The 20,338-nt window shown below is 44.8% G+C and overlaps 1 long non-coding RNA gene across 2 annotated transcripts in view; it reads right to left on the bottom strand.

The window, feature by feature from the left end:
• The window catches only part of LOC144253666 (uncharacterized), a 240,351-nt gene that overhangs the window by 150,599 nt on the left and 69,414 nt on the right, over positions 1–20,338 (bottom strand). For both annotated transcript variants that reach the window (XR_013343358.1, XR_013343357.1), the window contains exon 2: positions 11,599–12,397. This is a non-coding gene — a long non-coding RNA (uncharacterized LOC144253666). The remainder of the gene's footprint in view (positions 1–11,598; positions 12,398–20,338) is intronic.

Genomic DNA, 20,338 nt, shown 5'->3' on the forward strand with positions numbered 1-20,338 from the left:
AGGTCCAACAGGAGTCAATTCTACCTGTTCTGGAGGCTGGCAGAAGCAAGATCAAGGTGCTCAGGATTCACTTCCCCAGTGAGGGCCCACTTCCTGGCTGTTAGAGTCTGTAAACAAGTCAGGATGGCACCTGGCATTTTGCCAGGGTAATGTTAGAGTCTGTAAACAAGTCTGGATGGTGCCTGGCAAAATGCCAGAGGGAGTGGTTTGTGAAGTAAGGCCAGCGAGCCATTAAGTGTGGAGATTTCTTATTGGTTGACTGCTGTATCTAGTTTATGTTAATTAGATAAGCTATGTGGAATGTATATATTCCGCTCCTGTCCTACAATAAACGGCTCCCACTCCTGCTGTATCAATCTAAACAAGTTGCTTGTCACCCCCTGTTATTTTGCCCAGCCAGCCGGGCTGCAGCAGATGGTGGCCCGTACCAGGAGCCCCGGGACACTCGGGGGTAAGTGACAAAAAAAAAAACGCTGCCCATCCATAGGTAGGACGGGAGCAAATCTGCTCGTCCCTAGGCAGATAGGGCGAGAGGAAAAATGGCCATTTTGAGAAAATGGAGAAGATTGATGCAGTATGTTTGTGTCTTGTTTTGTCTCAGTGTATTGTATTGTCTTTGTGATGAAAATATGGAAGGGGTGAGAAGTAAATTGATAAGGGAAAGAGGCACCCCAGTGGAACCAAGAGCAGTTATGGCATGTGTTGATGGAAGCCCAGGAACTCTAGTCAAAAAGAAAAAGAAAGTTCAGAAGAAGAAGTATTATCAGGAAAAAAGTTGCAGCAAAAGGCTATTACTAAATACTTTTCGTTACCGGAGGGTGCATGAATCGGCGCCGAGGCGGCTGCCAAGTGCGAGCCGGTCAAGGTGCAGCAAGGACTTTCCAAACAGCACAGCCGGCTCCCCCACTGCCGAGAGCCCAAATCCAGACCTGACCTGGAGGCACAGTCTCGCAGGCTCTTGCTCCCTGTGCCCAGTGGCAGTTTGAGTCCGGAACACTTCCTGGACTCTCCCCGGGGCCATCTGGGCTGCCCCGAAGCTGCAGGTGGAAGACGGCCCGAGTCCCTGAAGTTTGATCATTTCCAAGGACAGTAACTACCTACAATGGTTCTCCCACACCTGGAAGCTAATGAGTAATGAGCAGTATTAAGGCTTATTTCAAATGTAAAAAACCTTGAGATAATGTACTAAATTGTTCAGAAGTTTGTTTTATTAGTGGAATGCTACAGGATTTTCTTTAGCATCATTGCCGGAGTTCCTGCCTTCGTCCCAGTGCCAGTAAAGATGAAGGTGGAAGAATTTCCAGTGTTGCTGAAAACCGGACGAGACTTCGGCTGAGAAATGGACGAGACTTCGGATCAAGCTAGCTGCCTACAGAACTTACCTGGACTGTGATTTAAGCTAGCTGCCTGCAGAACTTACCTGGACTATGATTTACCTGGACTGTGAGTTAATCTATTGAGACACTGCTTTGCCTGGACTGAGACAACAAACTGTAATCTACAACAAACTGTAACTCGGAATCTTTGCTAACAGTGTCATTGCTGGTATAATTTTTCCAAGGGCTTCTTGCATGGAGCCATCAATTGGCTTGGTATTGTGGCATTTTGTATCCTCCCTTTCTGTTTGTAGTAGCTTATTTATGGTGTTTGTGTAAAAACCACTATGGTCATTATTTAAATTAAACAAAAGGGGGAAATGTTAGAGTCTGTAAACAAGTCTGGATGGTGCCTGGCAAAATGTCAGAGGGAGTGGTTTGTGAAGTAACACCAGTGAGCCATTAAGTGTGGAGATTCCTTTATTGGTTGACTGCTGTATCTAGTTTATGTTAATTAGATAAGCTGTGTGGAATGTATAAATACCTCTGTTGTCCTACAATAAACGGCTCCCACTCCTGCTGTATCAATCTACACAAGTTGCTCGTCAGCCCCTGTTGTTTTGCCCAGCCAGGCGGGCTGCGGCACTGGCTTTTAAGGAGCTGCTGTGTCCTCATAGGTCAGGAAAGGGAGAGTGTAGACAAGATCTTCAGGTCTCTTTTGATAAAGGTATTAATCTCATAGTCAGGGCCCACCCGCACAACCTCATTTAAATCGGATCATTTCCCCAAAGCATCATCTCCAAATACCACCCCACTGAACTTAGGGAATCAACATTTTAATTTTGTAAGTGGAGACACACTGGGGTGAAGCCATTCTGAGTCATAAGACATTTTAAATGCTGTACTTAGTTTTTCCAAAACTACCCTAATTAAACAGAACACAGAGTAAGGTAGTTATTCAAAATACATAGAAATACAGCAGGAGTCTAATTAGTTTGGTTTTTTTAGCACTTATGATATATCATGCACTCTAAAGGGTACTTTTTTTTGGTACCAGGATTGAACCCAGGGGCGCTTGACCACTGAACCCCATACTCAGCCCTTCTTTTTATATTTTATTTAGAGACAGGGTCTGATTGAGTTGCTTAGGGCCTCACTAAATTGCTGAGGCTGGGTCTGAACTCGTGATCCTCCTGCCTCAGCCTCCCAAACTGCTGGAATTACAGGCATGTGCCACCAGTCCCAGTTTCTAAATGGTACTTTTAATATATAACTTAATTTTCAATCTGATATTTTCATTTTTAGGTGAACAAACTCAAGTTCCTAAAAACTACATAAGTAGGCTAAGGTCACACAGGAAGAGACAAACATTGAAACAGAGACCCTAGAACCCCAAGTGTTAATTTTATTGTTTGGTGTGTTTTCTTCTCCAAACATGGAGTTCATGGTAACTCACAGCTCCCTGCTCTGATGCTATAAGTTCCCTGGTCAGAATGCAAAAGACTTCAAGTACAAACAGATCTGAAGTGAAGTCTCTGATTGGACTAGCAGGGGTCATCCCATGCTCACCTCCAGGTCAGAGATCAGAGTACCATGGCTGAATAATCTTAATTCCCAAAAGAAAGGAGGAAATGCATGGAGCATCCCAAATAGATTCAAACATCCCACCATCCCAAGTAAGTTTCAGGCCATAGTCTAAAGGACATCTGCCAGATACCATATATGTCCATTAAAAACACAACAGGCAGGTACGGTGGCACACTCCTGTAATCCCAGCAGCTTGGGAGGCTGAGGCAGGAGGATTGCAAGTTCAAAGCCAGCCTCAGCAACTTAGCAAGGCCCTAAGCAACTCAGTGACACCCTGTCTAAAAATAAAAATATAAAAAGGGCTGGGGATGTGGCTCAGGGATTGAGTGCCCCTGGGTTCAATCCCGAGTACCAAAACCAAAATAATAAACATAAAAACACAAAGCAAAACATAAGCAAGAGAGAGCGAGCCACTCTGGCTGCTGGTCTTAGCTGTCATGAAGCAGGACATGGGGAAGCAGGGTCAATGTCAGATGCACTGGTTCAGCCGTTTCTCTGCACCCTCTGGGAAGCCCAGTCTGAGCCCTGGTTTTCTGCCTATGAATATATAGCAATTGCCATCAACAGTGGCCAAAGTCCTTTCCACCATTAGGTAGCTATGATTTTCTTCATTTAACCTTGAATTTGGGGAGGAAAAAAAATTCCTAGATAGCCATGTATGGGGAAAGAGGATTTTATTGCTGCCTTCAGTCCAAACACCCTTTTCCTGATCTTTGTCTGGCCCCGCAGGGCTGGTTTCGCTCATCGGACCATAAATTCCCAAGTTTGAGGTCCGATTTCCACAGCCACCCCAGGGAACTGGACATGCTCTGCACAATGCCCAACCTAGCCCAGCCAGAATGCCCCAGGGGGAACTTGAGAAGCCATGTCAGTTTGCTCAGGGAATCCGGGCCGCATGGGGAAACTGCAGGAAGAACCTAACTTTCAGCCTGTGCTGGGTCAGCGCAACTCTGAAAGGAGTGAAAATGTAACGGTTGCCAAGTGCTTTGGATCAGCGCAGCCTTTTGCAACCTATAGCCTTTTTGGTGAACCTGAATATCCCACACCAACCCCCAGAGTTTCAGAAATACACCCCTTTGAGGGACAGGCTGATCTCTTCCTCCTTTCATTAAGAGTCAATAAAACCTCAGCTGAGCGTGGTAACACATACCTGTCATCCCAGCGGCTCAGGAGGCTGAGAGAGGAGGACCTCGAATTCAAAGCCAGCCTCTGCAACTTACAGTGAGACCCTGTCTCTAAATAAAATCTAAAAGGGCCTGGGGATGGGGCTTAGTGGTTAAGTGCCCCTAGGTTCAATTGCCAGTACAAAAAAAAAAAAAAGTCAATAAAATCCCAAATATAGAAATATCTTCTCTATATGACTACATGGCAAGACTCTTCAAAATATAATTGTTTTCTCTCAATTATATTTTTAAAATGATTAGTTTTTATTTAATTTGCAAGTATGAAATTAAATTTTTTTCACAGTACCTTTATTTCATTAATTTATTTACTTATTTTTATGTGTGCTAGGCAAGCGCTCTATCATTGAGCCACCACCCCAGCCCCATAAAATAAAATATTGACAATGCTTTTTGTGTAACCTTCCCATACACTTCATCACCCCACGCATGGAGAGTTTGATAATGCACCTCCCTCCCCCAGAAGAAATGTCCCCTCTTTGAGGATCATAGGTAGAGCACATTTGCTAACCACCCTTCCTGATTACAGAATCGGTTTTTCCCTTGATAAATTATATTTGTCTACCATCCCCAGTTTCCGAACCTCGGTACCTTCATGTATAAACACACAGTAAAATTTCACAAGGTGGTTATGAAAATTCCTAGAGTAGTTCATGGAAACAACTGGAATATAGTAAGTGTTCCACACATGTTACATCATGGTGATCAAAGTTGCTATGTACAGTTGTATGTACTGTGCACTATACAGTACAGTGGCTGCAACTGTCACTCTGATATTCAAGATGGCTCCTAAAAATGATTCCTGGGAAATGATGGATCAATGTGTAGATAGTTAGACAATATATACATACGTAGATATTAAATTATATTATATTCTCATCATATGCTGTAAATTGTCCAAGATCAGGGTGGCTGATTTACCAAGTCTCATTCTCTGCTCCTGCTATACAGTATCATCAGCAGAGCCAGGAAGTCCAAACCAGCCAAGCACCCCGCATCAGGCCAGCAGGATCCAATCCAAATAATCTCCCAAGCCAGCTCTTGAAAAGGAACAGCGTCTGCCGCCCAGAAGGAAGGGAGGGCAAATTTGTAGCATTCAGGAGGGGCCGTGTGAGGTCTTCTGCAAAAGTGGATGCTCCCAAGGAAAAGGTTTATGTCGTTTAAATATTGGCTGTTTAGATTGGGATTACCCTGAGAGCAACATAGCTGCTGTGGTCGTAAAGACCGGTGCCCAGAGGAGAGAGGCTCTATCTGTTTGTCTGGCCTGGAAGCAGATGCCTGCCCTGCAGCCCCAGGGCTGCGGGTGTTTCGCAACCGGGGGATGCTTGGGTTCAAGCTGGAGACGTGTGGCCACAAAAACAATCTGAAAAGATGGGACAAGTGGAAGAAAGAGAGCCTGGAGGGACATTCAATGCAACACAGGCTCCCTGACCATGTGTTTTATGGCATGGAACACTCCAGAAAGAATGTGACCTTAAAGGAAATAAAGGGATCTGTGACCAAGTAATATTAGCCTGGAGGATTCTAATTGGACTTTTCCTACTTAGAGAAGATAAATACTCCCAAATCCAGTGGAAGTGCATTTCCCAGATTCACCCCGTGTGAAACAACATGGCCTGTTCTCTCTCTTATCCATTGAACGGGTTGTTACCCAAATGGTGGCAAAGGTGGTCTTCCTCAGAACAAAATACCCAAGCATTCAATTCCACATCTAGTGATATTTATTGCTGACTATGTGCTAGGTCAAGGGGTGGGTAGGAAAAAAAAATACAGTAGACCCTCCATTGAAAGGCACTGTTTAAGTGAGCTTTTTCACAGCTGTGAGTAAAGGACCTGACCAGACAATTGTAGAGGAGGAAGAGTTTATTTAGGAGCTCATGGTCACAGAGGTCTCAGTCCACAGACAGCAGGCTCCATTCCTCAGGGCTCGAGGGGAGGCAGGACATCATGGAGGAAGAGTGTGGTGGAGGGAAGCAGCTCACAGGGTGATCAGGAAGCAGAGAGAGACTCCACTCTCCAGAGACAAATAGAGACCCCAAAGCCACGCCCCCCTCCTCCAGCCACACCCACCTGCCTCCAGCCACCACCCAGTTAATCCCATCAGGGGTTCATTCACTGGTTGGGTGAAGGCTCTCACAACCCAGTCATGTCTCCTCTGGACCTTCCTGCACCGTCTCACATGTGAGCTTTTGGAGGACACCTCCCATCCTAGCCATAACAGGCACTCTGAATAGTTAGAAAACTAAAAGAAAAAGAAACCTTGCACAAAGGTAAATATGTGCAGTTGTGGTGATGCTAACAAAGTCGGTCCAGGACCATAGGCAACAAAATAGAGTAAATAAAGTGCAAATTGGCAGTGCTTTGTTGTATGGCACTAAGGAAGAAACTGATGACACAAAGAAATTTTTCAATCAGAGTCTTATTTCTTCAGGGAAAAGATTTTAGAGGCATTTCCAAGGGAGATTTTTCATCCATTATTTTAAAAATAAATTGTTTTTCACTTGCACAATAATAATTTATATCTATGTGGTAAAAAAAATCATTTGGGCTCAGTCATTGCATCCGTGATTAATTAGTTGATGAATTAGAAAATTATACTTTCGTGGGATCTAATTTATTTAGTGAGTTCAGTTTATTCGAGAGGAAAATGTATACAGACACTCTTGAAAAACATTGTTTTCCCCAATTGTCTTTTCTAACTACACAATCCTTTCATCCTTCAAGATTAATTGCTGCTTCCAAACTACAATAGCAAAAAGGGCTGAATTTGGACTGAATAAATGAAAGATTATTCTTTTAGTTTACCTGTAGGAAAGTTAGGATTGGAACTTTTAAACAGAACCTACCAATTCCAGGATAGAACAGAATAGAATTCAAAATATGGCTCCCTCAAGCCCCCAGGATTTTCATTGACTTGGACTCTTGTGCTCAGCAATGCCCCCGAGATGGTTCTCAGAGGTCTGAGGAGAGCTGGTCTATAGACTCTCTGAGTTTGCTTCCTGTTGTCTGGACAAAACAGCCTAACCCAGTTCCTTTCCTATGAAGTCATGGTTACCCTCTGTCATCGGAAGAGAGCATAGTGAACCTCAAGAAATCAATTTGTTGGTCACTATTATGGTTTAGGTACCAAGGGTCCCCCAAAAGCTCATGTCTGAAACAACACAAGAATATTCAGAGGAGAAATGATTGTGTTATGGGAGCTTTATAATCAGTGGATTAATCCACTGATATGGATCAATAGCTGGTAACTGGAGTCAGGTAGGGTGTGGCTAGAGAAAGTAGTCAGGGGTGTCACTTTGGGGTTTATATTTTGTCTCTAGTGAACTAAGCTGTCTGTCTTTCTGCTTCCTAGTTGTCATGTCCCCATCTAACTCCCTCTCCCACACCCTTCTGCCATGATGTTCTGCCTCACCTTGGGCCCAGAGCTATGGAGGTGGCTGACCATGGACTGAACCTCTGAAACCATGAACCAAGATAAACTTGTCCTCCTCTCAATTGTTTTTGTCAGGTCTTTTAGTCATAGCAACAAAAAAGATGACTAAAACTGTCACCTTAAATAAAAATGGTTACCATTTCTCTAGTACCTGCTATAGGCCAGGCATGGTGTGTAGATATATTTAAATTCGTATTACTGCTCAATGTTATGCAGTGGTATCATTAGGCCATTTTACAATGGAGACAATACCTTGTGCAAAGTTGAATGGCCAATAAATGTCAGAGTAGAACTAGACACCAGGTCTGCTGCCTTCATGGAAACATACTGAATTAGGGGAAACAATAGGATTTTGTTTGTTTGTTTTGGTAGGGAGATACCAGAGATTGAACCCAGGGACACTCAACCACTGAGCCACATCTCCAGTCTTTTTTATTTTTTATTTAAAGACATGGTCTTCCTAAGTTGCTTAGGTCCTCACTAAATTGCTGAGCTGGCTTTGAACTTGCAATCCTCCTGCCTCAGCTTCTCAGGCCACTGGGACTACAGGCATGAGCCACTGTGGCTGGTTAGCAAGAGGATTTTGATCAAGATATCTTTAATTCCAAATCTGCCTCTAAATTTAAAAAAGAAAGAAAGAAAGAAAGAAAACCTAAGACACTCTTGAGTCACTTCAACATGCTACTTACTATAAAAGATTTGCTTAGAACATGACTCTTCTGTTAGAGCATAATGAGAGACCACTAATGCCTACTTTGAATCCACTACACCCAAGGTGATTAATGGATTGGAAGTTATGCTGGACAATACAGTATACAGAGATGGGGGCTCCAAGGCTGGTAAACAAGTCAGAGAATGGATGATCATGGACCAATGACTAGGTCTCCACATCATGGAGTGGGTACAGTCATTCACCCAATACACTGTTCACTGAGTGTTACTTTTTGAGCATCTGAGCCTGTGTTTACTCACCTGAAAAATAAGGATGGTAATTTCCTTACCTGCCCCCCAGGCTGTTGTAAGAATGCAGCCAACTGACACAACATGTATGAAATGGTTCAGATGACTCTAAGCTACTCCATGCCATAAACTGCTTCTGGCTGTGAGGCAATACTGCAATCTGAGGTCAAGAACTTCCGATTTTGAAACTGCCACATCAGAGTTGGAATTCACCATTTGGAGACATAGGAAAGTGTGTATCTTTGCTAACAATACTTGTTTCCTAAGATGACCTGCAAACGCTTGTTCCTTGACAATAATAGGGTTTGGTGCATACTACCATAACAAAGGGACGGGGTTCTTGACACAAATACTGCACCAAAATGCCACTCCCAAGGTGAAAGTCCTCCAGGGTACAGTGGGAAGAGCATGCATTTGGGAATCCAGGAAACTAAATCCTAGCTCTCATGCTTGCTCATGTGAGATCTTCAGCATGTCCCCTAAACCCCCTGAACCACAGCTTCGTTACCTACAAAACAGGTGTATCCATACCAATATCAGAGAATTGCAAGAACTCATAAATAAGCATATGGATGCGCTCTGGCATGGTGGGTTGCTCAACCCATAGTGGTACATGGGGTGAACACAGCTCCTGACATTAATAAAACACTTGCCTGTTTCTGGTTTCACCATCTTTATAAACTTGAATCTGGGAAAGGTAATCGTGAGAAGCTGAAGAGAGCAGATAGGATGGCTGTCTCTTGTCACAGTCACCTTCCCTCTCACCTTCTCCTGTTAACTGTTCTCTCACAGCAGGATAGAAAGGTTTGACTTTGCTGGGACAAAAGCAAGGCATCTATGCCAGGTGGCCTCCTGTGTCCCCGTCCTACGTTCTAGGCCCTAGTGGAGTACCCCGACCTCTTACTGCTGAGGTCCCCCCAACCAAGAAGAGCCCACACTTTCTCCTCTCTTCTCCTTTCCTCCTCCTCCTCCTCTCCTCCTCTTCCTTCTTCTTCTTTCTCTCTCTCTCCCTCTCGTCTCTCATGTTCATTTTCTTTGTCTGTAATTCTTTGGAATCTAATGTGTATTTAACACAGCACACCTCAATTCAGACAAGACACATTTCAAATACTCATGTAACCAATGGCTGTCATATTGGCTCCTTTCTCCATCTTTCACCTTTTGGTGAGACATATGCTGTAGGCTTCCCCCCTCTCCCTCTTCCTCCCTCTCTCTCTCTCTCCTCCTCCCCGCCTCCCTCCTTCACTTCCCCTCTCTCTCTCCCTCCTTCCCTCTCTCTGCCTCTCTCCCTCTCTCTCCCTCCTTCCCTCTCTCTGCCTCTCTCCCTCTCTCTCCCTCTTTCCCTCTCTCTCTTTCCCCTCCTTCTCCCTCCCTTCCCCCTTCCCCTCCATCTCTCCCTCCCTCCCTCTCTCCCTCCCTCCCACCCCCTCCTATCCCAGATCTGATCCTTGGGATAACCCATGCATCCATAACCCCCACATATTCTGGAAATGCAGCTTGGCCAGTATCCATGCCAGAGTACTGGTCAACCTCTCTCTGGCCTTCAGATTCCCTGCAAGGAGGAGGACCCTGGACCATGGACCCCTTATCCATTTTCAAGCCCAAGTCCGACACCAGTCATCTAAGGGAACATCTAAATCACAGGGAACACACTTCACATTTCTCCAAGGACCCCTTGAAACCCCCTTTCACCAGACTGTGACTAGACCAGGGTCAGCATTGTAAATATGACGACTTTAGATATTTCAGGCTTTGTGAGTTAGAAAGTCTCCACTACTCGACTGTAATTGCCAAAGCAGCAGACACACTGTGTAAATAAAGGGGTGTGACTATACCCAACAGCATTGTTTGTAGCCACTGTAATCTGAATCCGAGTTGATTTTCATGCCCTGAAATGTTTTTCAATCCCCCACACCCCCTACTCTAGCCATTAAAAAATGCAAAAACCATTCTGAGCTCACAGAACAAACTCAGAAAGTTTTTTGGTTTTTTTTTTAATCTCTTTTTCCTTCTGCAACCATGGCTGTGTTATAGCAAAGCTGTAGGCCATCAGATAGATATTAAGTGGGTCATACCCAGATGCTACATCAGGCAATGCGTCTCCACCGTTCCCTCCAAAAGGAAAATGAGGGGAGTCACACTCGAGACCGCTCTACTGATCTGGTTGTATAATTCCACATGGTAATTTGGCCTCTTTGGGTACCCTTAAAGGAGGGACATGGGGAGGTGGGACTGGACATGGGCTGGGTATAAAAGATGATCTGTCAAGAGAAATGGGTCAGGGCTGGGAACGTGGCTCAGTGGTAGAGAGCTTGCCTAGCAGCATGAGGCCCTGGGTTCGATCCCTGGCACCACTAAATAACCAACTAAATAAATAAATAAATAAATAGAGTTGGATCGATTGATCGTACACATCATCCCTCAGTGTCCACACAGGATTGAGTCCAAGACACTCGCAGACACCAAAACCTTCAGATGTGCAAGACCTTTATATAAAGGGACTTAGTATTGGCATATAAACTGGACCCACCCTCCCATACATTTCTAGTTATCTTCGTATGACTTATAATACCTCAGATGATGTAAATGGAAAACTATCTTTTAGATAATTATGACAAAAGTCCATACTTTTGTTCAGCATAGGGGCAAACTTCTTCTTGCAAATATTTTTCATCAGCAGTTGGTTGACCAGGCAGAGGAGGAACCCACAGGAATAGAGGGCTGACTGTTGTCGGGTTTGCCTTACTGTTTTGAATCTGTCATATCAACACACCTCGATTGAAACTGAGAGAGAGCTCTGTTCTAACAGGCGGTTCACGCCTGTAATCCCAGAGACTCAGGAGGCTGAGGCAGGAGGATTGCGAGTTCGAAGCCAGCCTCAGCAACTTGGTAAGGCCCTAAGCAACTCAGTGAGACCCTGTCTCTAAATAAAATACAAAAAGGGCTGGGGATGGGGCTTAGTGGTTAAGCACCCCTGGTTCAATCCCTAGTACCAAAAAATGAAAATAAAATCCTGTTGCACTATCTATGACTCTTTGTTGCTGCCTAGAACCTACGGGTAGTCCTTGCTTTAGGTCCCTGAGGTGCTCAGGAAGAAGCAAAAGTTATTCTGTTTACCTACCTTGGCTTAGGTCTTTCTGTCCCAGAAGTATAACCAAGGTGAGAGCCAGGGTCACTTTTCCCCTGCTGACAATGCAGTCTTTCTTAGGAATGTTAGCTTTGGGGAATACTGTGACATCTTTCAAGTTCAGACTTTATCCACTGGAACAGAATCTGGCACTGGGATCAACTGTCATCACTATTAAGGAGCCAAGATATTTCAACCCCATGGAGCCATTTGCTCCTTTCCCAACAAGGTGGCTTTAAGTCTCTTTGAAAGCAGCTCTAGTTGTTGTCCTGTGGAAGCCATTTTTGCCAAGTGGACTATTTCAACCAACCTTCTTTCAGCTTTGATGATAATTTTAACCTCGGCAGAGGCCATATAATTTACTCTTAAGGAAAGCTCGACTTTGAAAGAAAATGATCAGGTCTGGGTTTTTTTTTTTTTTAATCTCTTTTTCCTTCTGCAGCATGGCTGTGCTATAGCAAAACTATAGGCCATCAGATAGATATTAAGTGGGTCATATCCAGGGAGGAATTTCTGAGCCACATTTTCATGGGAAGACCCAAGACTTCAGAGTCACATACAATCTGTCTTCTGACAACTTCAAAGCATGGTGGAAACATGAACTCATTCACTTGGTCCATATCTCAGAGTCAGGAGAGGACAGAAATAATCTTTCTTCCATTTTCCAGGTGATAGAAAAAGCCCAGAGAGGTTTTTGACTGGATAAGAGCACACAGCAGATGAGGAAGACTCCTTAAACACAGCTTCATTTTCTTGCTTACACACTCTTTTGCTGATGGGATGGTGGACGTTCCTGAAAACAGGGCCATAGAACAAGGTTACACAGAAAAATTAACTTTATAATCCTATGGAAATGCATTAACATTTCAAGCCAATAATACAGTGTGCAGCACTTAGATTAGAATCAAGAGTTTCCGATTCAGAGAGACCACAGCAATCAAAAATTTTTGCTCTGGTGACTGCAGTGGCATACTCCTATAATACCAGGGTCTTGGGAGGCTGAGGCAGGAGGATCACAAGTGTAAAGTAAAGCCAGACTCATTAACAGCGAGGCCCTAAGAAACTCAGCAAGACCCTGTCTCTAAATAAAAAATATAAAAGGCTGGGGATGGGGCTCAGTGGGTAAGCACCCCTGGGTTCAATCCCCAGTAAAAAAAAAAAATTTTTTTTTGGTTAATTCATTTCTCATTGGGAAAAATGAGGCTGAGAAGGGAAGAAAGATGTTCCCATGTTATCCCGCTCATGGTGACCGTCTCTGACACTTTTTGACCTTTCCATTGGACTCAGTGGGGCAAATACACCCCCTCCCCAGTTTGTTAGTAGCAGACGTCAATAATGGGTTAGGTGAATCTTTTCCACCAAGCCCAGCCACAGGTCTTTCTTAACATAGCACCCCAGACAGCCACAAGTCATTTCTGCGTTGACAGTAGAAACAGAACCTGTTTGTACCCACTGTAGTAAAAGGTTGTCCATGATTTTGAAAGCTACTACTTACAGGTGGGCACACACTATGTACCAGGCATAGGACAAGCTTTATTTAGTTGCAGCCTCTGACAATCCTATGATGTTGGCAGTGTTACAGATAAGGAAATGCAAGTTAAGAGAGATGATATAAGTCCCTCAAGTCCATATGGCAGGATGGTAGCAGAACAAAGACTTGAACCTAATTCTTAAAAAGTATTCATATAGGCTGGATGGAATGGCCCATGTCTGTAATCCTAGCGGCTCGGGAGGCTGAGGCAGGAGGATCACGAGTTCAAAGCCAGCCTCAGCAACTTAGTGAGACCCTAAGCAACTCAGTGAGACCCTGTCTCTAAATAAAATACAAAATAGGGCTGGGGATGTGACTCAGTGGTTAAGTGCCCCTGGGTTTAAACCCTGGTACCAAAAAAAAAAAAAAAAAAAAAGAATTCATAAACACAAATGTACATACACATGTGAATTTATTTAAAGTTTCTCTGTGCATTCTGAGTACAGTTTGGGGTTTGGTTTCTTTTTTGTTTGTTTGTACTAGGGATTGAACCCAGGAGCACTTAACCATTGAGCCACATCCCCAGCCTGCCTTTTTTTTACTTTGAGACAGGGACTCACTAGGTTGCTTACAGTCTCTCTGAGTTCCCGAGGCTGGCTTCAAACTTGTGATCCTTGGGCTTCAGCCTCCCAAGCCGCTGGGATTATAGGAGAGCAAGACTGTGCCCACTTGAATACAGCTGAATACAGTTTTGATATCATCTTCATCCCAATTTTTCCTCTTTGATGGTCTTGACTCTGGATAGGCAGTTTTCTGTGTCCTGACTGATTTAACAATAGGATCAGATGCTCCAAGTTCACTGAATTTGAAAGTCAAAGCCATTCTGCCTTTGTCATCTCACCTCAGTGGTAATTTGCTGGAGGCATACATAGCAAATAACCCACCTGTTGTGTGTGCTTTGTGGAGGCCTCCCATGTGCCCAGCCCAACCCCATCCACTTCCAAACCCTGGTACAACTTCTGCTGCTCTCCTGTCCTCAAAGAAACATGAACCAGTGCGGCCCTGCTGGGTCTGTCATTTCACACATAGCTGGGGCCAAGCCAAAATAACCTATTCCAGTATTTTCTAGCAATTCACCAGCAAAAAAAAAAAAAAAAAAAAAAAGAGAGAGAAGGGCTTGGTAGCAATTTTCAGTTGTATGTAAATGTCACCAGGGTAGTCCAAGAGACCAGCTATCATTTCTAGAAACTTTTGCTAGATCAAAAAGGAAAAAAGACCAGGAGAAGTGAGAGTTATACTGAATGGTATTTTAGCAGGGTCTGCATTAATTAACAATTCACTCAAGTGCGGAGGATAAAGGTCAAGGAAGACTGCAACAAAATGCCCTTCCTGCTGTCATGTATAACTAATTAGAACAAATATATGTGTGTGTGTGTGTGTGTGTGTGTGTGTGTGTGTGTGTATGGAGAGAGAGAGAGAGAGAGAGAGAGAGATGAAAATGCCCTTCTCTGGGTACAATAATAATCTGGGGAGGCTGGGTGCAGTGGCACATGCCTATAATACCAGCAGCTCAAGGAGGCTGAGGTGGGAGGATTGTGAGTTCCAAGCTGGCCTTAGCAAAAGCAAGGTGATAAGTAACTCAGAGAAACCCTATCTCTAAATAAAATACAAAATAGGGCTGGGGATGGGGCTCCGTGGCTGAGTGCCCCCAGAGTTCATACCCCAGTACCTGCTCCAAAAAAATCAAGAAATAATCTGAGAGGTGACTGAGCCTCAGTAAATGCGGCCAGCCTCTCGAGATCCAGCGCAGCTCTAAGATTAAAACCTGGGGATCCCCTTGGATGCCTGATGACATGAGCAGATGGCTTTAAGGTCTGCTTCCCAACAGTAGGAACCCAAGTTTATACACTCTCAGTTCCACTCTCTAGTTTCTATTTGTAAGTGAAGGAAAATCTTTGGCCCCAAACCATCCTCTTGAAAAGTAAACGACATTTATCTTCCTGGTAAAGAAGATGAAAACAAACATCCTTAGTGTTTGCATATCGAAAACCAAGAGTCAGCCTTCTGGTAGAGCCAAATACTCCGCTGGTTTCTGGATGGCCTGTTGCTTCAGATTCCCAGATGTACCTGTTCCTTAGAGAGATAACTGAGAGCAGGCCCCCCAAGGGTGGTGGCTGTGACTGCTTTCTCTGCCAGCGTAAGTCACAAGCTGCTGAGAAGAACTCACCCCTATCCCAAGGCCCAGACCTTATCAGTAGACAGTTTATTCTGCACCTAGTTAGTCCTGTGAGGTATTTAATGTAAACTCTGCATTATTCAAACCTTGTGTGGTGCTTAGAAACACAGCTGCCCCTTCTGGTGTCTTGTTGAGATTCCCTTGTTTGGTCTCCATCAAAACCATGTAGCAGTGGTGTGTTGGGGAGAAAAGGTAAACAGTCCCTGGCTTCATAATTCCCCTACAGCTGTGTTTGTCAGCATGGGTCGGGTGGCTAAGTGGGCAGATGCCATTAGAGAGGGTGTGGTTCGGTGAAGTGGCTGCCATCTCTTGAGAAGGGCTGGTACTTAGGAGGGAGAGGGATCCCTCCTGTCTGCCTTCCATGATTTTGGATGGAGATACTGGGTGAGTCAGAGGACATGCAAGACACCTGCAGTGTGGCTTTCAAAACAGACTTGGGTATACACCTGCATGTAATTTATATGCCTTCTCCTCTACCTGCTTCTTCCATCCTATCTTTCCACCCATACCCTAACACCCTTTCCACCCCCTCATAGCCTTCCCAAACCCTAAATATTGTAGTGCTGTTCTTGTGGGCAGTGATCCTACCTGTATCCACCATCACTGTGTCAGGGGTAGGGTATGAGTTGAATAATAACTATTGATTTAAATTCAGTCCACACTCCACTTCTCTTCCATTCCTTTCCATTCTCATCTGATGAACTATTCATGTCGGCCACCTGTCTTCTACTACCTGCCTCCTAACTCATAACATGAGGTAATGTTGTGAGTTAAGGTATTTGATTCTAGCCAGGTTTAGGGGCCCACACCTGTAATCCCAGTGGCTTCGGAGACTGAGGCAGGAGGATCACAAGTTTGAGGCCAGCCTCAGCAATTTATAGAGGCCTTATAGACCCTGTCTATAAATAGAAAATAAATAGGGTTGAGGATGTGGCTCCATGGTTAAGTGCCCCTGAGTTCAATCCTTGGTACCAAAAAAAAAAAAAAAAAAAGCTATTTGATTCTTGGAATAGAATTCTAATAGCCAGGCATGGGGCTGAGCCCTTCCTGTGTGTCATCTGATAGGATGGCTCTTTTTCAAGATTCACCCAGATCGTAGCAGGAGATTCGGGAGATGAACTTTTGCACAACTCACTTCCTCCTAAGAGTCCTTGAGTCTGTTGAACAACACAGCCATTATTTTAAGATTCTATTTTATTCTATAGCATGCAACAAAGTCCTGGCTACACCTCTCCTTAGATCCTTATATAGAGAGAAATGCAGAAAGAGGAAAGTTGTCTTAAGCTGTTTCAGCTGCTATAACAAAAATATCATAAATTGTGGAATTTACAAATGATAGAAATGTGTATTCATGGTTCACAGTTGTGGAGATTGGGGGGATTCAAGATTAAGGTGCCAGCAGGTCTGGTGTCTGGCAAGGGCTCAGTTCCTTACAGATGCTACCTTCTGTATGTCCTCATGTGACAGCAGGGCAAAAGGAAATCCTCAAGCTTATTAAATTAAATTTAATTAATTAATTAATTAGATACTGGGGATTGAACCCAAGGGCCTTAACCACCGAGCCACATCCCCAGCCCTGTTTTGTATTTTATTTAGAGACAGGGTCTCACTGAGTTGCTTAGGGCCTCCCTAAGTTTCTGAGGCTGGCTTGGACTCGTGATCCTCCCGTCTCAGTCTCTAGAGCTGCTGGGATTATAGGTGTGCACCACTGCACTTGGCCCTTAAACCTATTTTTAAGAGTACTCTTCCTGTTCCTAAGGGACTCACCTTCCAAAGGCCCCAACTGTCAATACTCTCACATTGGGGGGTTAACAAGTTATGAATTTGGGGAGGAACACAGTCACTCAGAAGACAGCAAAGGCAGAGGAAAAGAAGAAGCAAGAGTTTGAGCCTGAATCCAGCACCCACATAGGCTCATGTGTGTGTGAATTTTCTCTCAACCATCTTGTTCCTACCGGAGTTGTTTCCTTAACCCTCCCCTAGGGAGTAGAACCTGTGTTCAAGTTTCCTATGTGACGTCTAGATGGGAAGGCAGAAGGTGTATTATGTAAAATGTATTAGAGAGGCATCTCTGACAAAGTCTTGCTGTGCTGGCTGTTCCTGGCCCTGCTTGCGGATGTCTGAGTGCATTCCTGAGAACTGCCCATGAATCCCTTCCCTCTCTGGGTTTCCAGGGCTGCAATACTCCCCAGAGCTGTGAAATCAGGTTTAATGATGAACAAGGCTGCTTCGCATGTCTGCCAGGTTTGCAAAATGTGATAGGAAGGAAATCTTGGCTTCCTCTATCCACTCAGAATGCCCACCTCCTCCAGCCACACCCACCTGCCCCCAGTCCCCACCCAGTTAATCCCATCAGGAATTTGTTCACTGTTTGGGTTAAGGCTCTCACAACCCAGTCATTTCTCCTCTGGACCTTCCTTCATGTCTCATGCGTGAGCTTTTGGGGGACACCTCACATCCAGCCATTACACCAACTCCAAAATTGGGGATGACTATCAACTATTTTCTGAAACTACATCTAAAAGAAACCTCCAATATATCGTTTTTCCCCTCCCCCTTTCCTTCCCCTCTCCTCTCTGTGGGTCTGATCTCTCTCCATCCTTTTGCGCGTTCTTTACAGAACATGCCTGTTAAAATTGCTTCTTACAGTCTGACCCGCTTTCCAGGCAAAAATCAATCTCGTGTATTTCTTTGCCTCCCCGGTGGCCACACTACATCAGAATGCATAGAAAGGAAAGTCACTTTGAGAAAAGGGCAATGAGATCCCTTGCACTGGGCTTGGTTCTTCTGTTACTATTAAATTAAACTGTTTATCCAATTACTGCCACTCAGATTTCGGTCTGCAGGCGGAGGGGGCTGGAGGTGCCAAGTGGAGAAATGGCCTGTGAAGCCTCCCACGTCCGGGCTCCTACCGCACTGCAGCAGGAAGGACGAGGCCCCTGCAGAAGGGAGGGACCCCGGGGTCACGTGGGTAACCCAAGGTCACCAGGGCCACACTACATAACTTGGGACATTTGTGCTGGCTTGCTTCCAAGAGGCTGCACAGTTTCCGAGGTGGAGGAGGGGAGGACCACAGGGAAAGGAAGCAATCTGGGTTCAACACATCCCGGACCGGACCGCACAGGGAACTTCCAAGAGAGCCGGCTGATCAGCCCCGCCCCCTGCTTAAAATTTTCACTCCCCCCCCACACACACTTCTTGTTTTTTTTTTTTTCTTTTTCTTTGTTCTCTTTAGATATGTGTGACAGTAGAGTGCACTTTGACACATCATACATACCTGGAGTCTAGTTTCCCATTCTTGTGGTTGCACATGATGTGGAGTTTCCATGGTCGTGTGTTCCTATATGAACATGGGAAAGTTCTGTCCCATTCTCTCCACTGTCTTTCCCATTCCCATCCTCCCCTTCCCTTCATTCCCCTTTGTCTAATCCAATGAACTTCTATTCTTCCCTACAGCCCCCCTTATTGTATGTTAGCATCCACATATCAGAGAGAACATTCAGCCTTGGGTTTTGTAGGCCTGGCTTATTTTGCTTAGCCTAAGAGTCTCCAGTTCCATTCATTTACTGGCAAATGACATCATTTCATCCTTCTTTATAGCTGAGTAATATTCCATTGTGTACACAGAACACATTTCCTTTATCCATTCATCTGTTGTCGGGCACCCAGATTGGTTCCATAGCTTAGCTGTTGTGAATTGAACTGCTGTAGACATTGATGTGACTATGTCACTGTAGTATGCTGATTTTAAGTCCTCTGGGTATAGACCAAGGAGTGGGATAATTAGGTCCCCGTGGTTTAAATAATCCTAGCCTCTGCATGCTCTCTCTCATCTCCCTGTCTTGACCTCGAGTCCCCTGCTGCCTCGGCCTCCCCTGACCTCTTAGCCTGTGTCTCAGCTATGACCCTGCATCCCTGGGAGTATCCTCTCAAATATTCTGGGACAGGTACTAGATTCAGAGAGTAAATATTTCAGACTTTGTCTTGTAAGTACTCCATTCTGCTCTGAAATATGGAAGTCTACACAAGTAAGGGTGACCAAACTTCACTAAGACCTTTTTGACAAATAGAGACAGCAGCTGGATTTTCCAACCTGTGATCTACATTCTCATAATTTCATCAGCCTTTCAAGACCCTCATCAGATCATGAGCATCTCAGGAGAAAGGACTAAGTTATTGTCATACTTTCTTTAGCCTGTCAAGACACTAACAGAGACTGGTGTGGTGGCACACAACTGTAATCCCAGTGGCTTGGAAGGCTGAGGCAGGAGGATGGAAGATTTAAAGCCAGCCTCAGCAATCTGGCAAGGCCCTAAGCAACTCAGTGAGACTCTGTCTCTAAATAAAACAGAAAAAGGGCTGGGGATGGGGCTCAGTGGTTAAGTGCTGATGAGTTCAACCCCCAATACAAAAAAAAGACACTAATCAGAGACCATAAGTCATCTTGGGACTAAGTAAGTCTCTCTTTTTCCCATTCGCTACGAGCCTGTAGCATGCAACATGACATTCAGTGGCTGTTGAGAACAGTAGTCAGAGGTAAAGACACATGGAAGAGTCTGTCAATCATCCAGTCAGTCTCAGTGACTGGCTTTGCTCTTCCACAGTCAGTCCTTTTGCCAAAAGGTTTTCTAAAACACCAACATTGTCTTTGGACTGTGGGGGCTGGGTGGGGGCTAGTTAGCAAGAAACTGGTCTTTGTGTGTCTCTGAACAAGGTCATGGGGCATTTCTACCTCCAGATCTCTAAGTCCCGGTCTGCTGGTTCTGCTGAAGATCCCAGATTATCCCTGGTCAGCCTTCTGGATTCTAGCATGCCGGTGGGCCCTGGCCAGCACCACTCCTGAGGCCTGCTCACGAGGGCCCTTGGCATAAGGCACGTTTCTCCTGCCCATTTCATGCTGCTCACTTTCCAGCAAGCCTGGGCAGTTCCTGGGTAAGCATTTCTGGCTGTTTCTCTGAACATCTAAAGCTGTATTGTTTGGACAGGCCTGGCTATCTCCAGGGACCTGTGGGGGAATACAGGAATTC

The sequence above is a fragment of the Urocitellus parryii genome, chromosome 3, assembly GCF_045843805.1.
Source record: "Urocitellus parryii isolate mUroPar1 chromosome 3, mUroPar1.hap1, whole genome shotgun sequence".
In the NCBI taxonomy this organism is placed as follows: domain Eukaryota; kingdom Metazoa; phylum Chordata; class Mammalia; order Rodentia; family Sciuridae; genus Urocitellus; species Urocitellus parryii.